This window comes from Protobothrops mucrosquamatus, unplaced genomic scaffold, assembly GCF_001527695.2.
Source record: "Protobothrops mucrosquamatus isolate PMUCROS unplaced genomic scaffold, P.Mucros_1.0 scaffold481, whole genome shotgun sequence".
Taxonomy (NCBI): domain Eukaryota; kingdom Metazoa; phylum Chordata; class Lepidosauria; order Squamata; family Viperidae; genus Protobothrops; species Protobothrops mucrosquamatus.
Genome location: NW_015386801.1, coordinates 5,271 through 7,649, shown reverse-complemented (window position 1 = coordinate 7,649; position 2,379 = coordinate 5,271). Strand labels below are relative to the sequence as shown.

Sequence of the window (2,379 nt, the reverse complement as noted above, 5' to 3'; positions counted from 1 at the left end):
GCTGACCGCATGCTGTATGTGGTTTGGGTTTCTCTCTGTATGGAGAATCTGAAACAAGAGCCAGTCTACAACTCATCCTTACTGTTGAGGCCCTTCCAGATGAAGCATCAGGCTTTGTGAACGATTTGCCATGAGTTAAAAAGTTTTTTTAGATCATTTCAATGCACCTTTACAAAACTTAGTAATGTTTTAGGAATTTCTGTAGTTGAACCCTGAGATGTTCTACATATTTCTACTTGCAAATGACATTTGCAGACTGGACATTCATGAAATTGCTACTGGAAATACAGCAGCTCTGGGTTTCTCTGCATAATACTTACTAGAAATCTTGCAATGAGGTACAGAGTCCCATGAGAAGCAGGATGACTCTAATAATTAAATAGGTGGAAGAACTTGCTACACAAAAATATGAAACAAGTTGCTGAATGCAGTGGTGGGCTTCAAATACGTGAACAACCGGTTCTCTGTGTGGATACCGCTTCCGGAAGTCCATTCTGGGCCTGGGCAACAAAAAATTAGCTACCGGTTCTGCCGAACTGGTACAAACTGGTTGAATCCCACCACTGGCTGAATGTCTTTAAATTTAGTGGTGAGAGATGATGACTGATGGACAAAAGTCTTTGTAGTATTCTATAAACTACTGTTTTCTGAATTTAAGACAGTGAGATCTGAAGGCAAGTCTCTGGTCATGCTGAGAAAAATGGGTAGCCCAGGGTGGAGAAGATTAAAACAAAACCAACTGGAGAATTGGACCTCTGAGAACAAAAGCTATTGTAAACAAGAGGCCAAGCTGGAAAGGATTTGTCACCAATTAAGAGATCTAAGCAGAAGAGTGGGGTGGGCCTCACCAAATGGGAGCTGGTTTCCACAAACATCAGAAGAAAGAGATCAGGATGTTTGGGGTTTGTACTCCAGATGTGAAAACAGATTCCCCACATGGAGTGCAATCTGAGGGACAGGAGGCACTTTTTAAAATCAGAGGAGGTAATGGCAAAGTAAAGCTATAAAAACATAACATGGCTGGCACTTTCACATCTAAATTGAAGAAAAAGTGTCAAGTATGAATTACAGGCAAACTGAACTTGACTAAAGCCTAATTAAAACAAAATAAAAACCTGGGAATTACTGAACCACGCTGCTCCAATTAATTTTTGCTGCAGGGAATGCTGCAGGTATAACAGTTTCACCATCAGTCTAGTCTGAAACGTCATTTGGGGTTCCAGGAAGGAATTATTTTACTTCTCCTTCTCTGAAAAACACTAGTAAGTGGTTACTTCTTGTAACCTGTGCTTCTTCTGGGATCTGACCATTGACCATGCTGGGTTGGAGTTGCTTACAGCATCTGTCTTATTTACTTATTTGATAAATTATATAGCCGCTCATCTCACTTACGTGTCTCTAAGTAGTGTACAAAGTTAAAAAGTCTTTACTTCCATGCATGAATAATTTTCAACCTGGTTTCCATTTGTGTTAGACTATAGCCTGAGGGTCACTGAAATTTTAATTTACACCTCAGCTCTAGATGAAAATTCACATATTTCCTCTATTTTCCTCAAATTTCTTCACAGAGAAAAGTAGCAAGCGGGAAAAAAGTTGCTAGTTTAAACTGTCCCCTAATATGAGACATATAAACCTCCATCTGCAATCTAAAAGATTTAGAACAGAAACTTAAGGTTGATTTAACTGATAAATAGCTTCCTTCCTTCCTTCCTTCCTTCCTTCCTTCCTTCCTTCCTTCCTTCCTTCCTTCCTTCCTTCCTTCCTTCCTTCCTTCCTTCCTTCCTTCTTTACTTAGGCTGCCATATGGATTTGAAGAAAGATAAGCAAGAGAAATGTTTGTTTTATCCTTTTTCTTTCATATTTATCCGCATATGTATCGACAACAGATTGAGAGATGTAGTTTTGATCATATATAGAAAGGCAATGCGTTTGATCATATATAGAAAGGCAATATGAAACTTGGTCCTTCAAATTAGCTCTGTGTCGGAACACACGGAAATCTACCATTTAATTGATGGGAGGAGAAGACAGAAAAACTGAGATATAGCTGGTTATTGTCATATAATAAGTTGAACTTTACCTTGATCTACAAAGAACTCAGCCTTTGAAGTCTTGCTCTGGATCTCTTACTTCAAGGCTGGATTAGTGGAAAATATGTGAGTCATTCTGTAATAGGCTTATACATTCAAAGGGGGGCTTATTCTTTTTTTAACGAACCACAGAGCAGAAATGTATATATTTGCACATGGTTTCATCTCAGGTCAATCACTCTGCTTCAATAGAATATTTGATGTTTGAATTTCTATTCTCTGAACATAAATAGGACATTTTCTCTTGATTTTTTAAAAATGTTGAATATCTCAAACTTATAATCCTCTG

The 2,379-nt window shown here is 38.2% G+C and overlaps 1 protein-coding gene across 1 annotated transcript in view; it reads left to right on the top strand.

The window, feature by feature from the left end:
- Positions 1 to 2,379, top strand: part of ABCB6 (ATP binding cassette subfamily B member 6 (Langereis blood group)) — a gene marked incomplete at its 3' end in the record, with an annotated part of 29,782 nt that overhangs the window by 22,862 nt on the left and 4,541 nt on the right. The window lies entirely within an intron of this gene.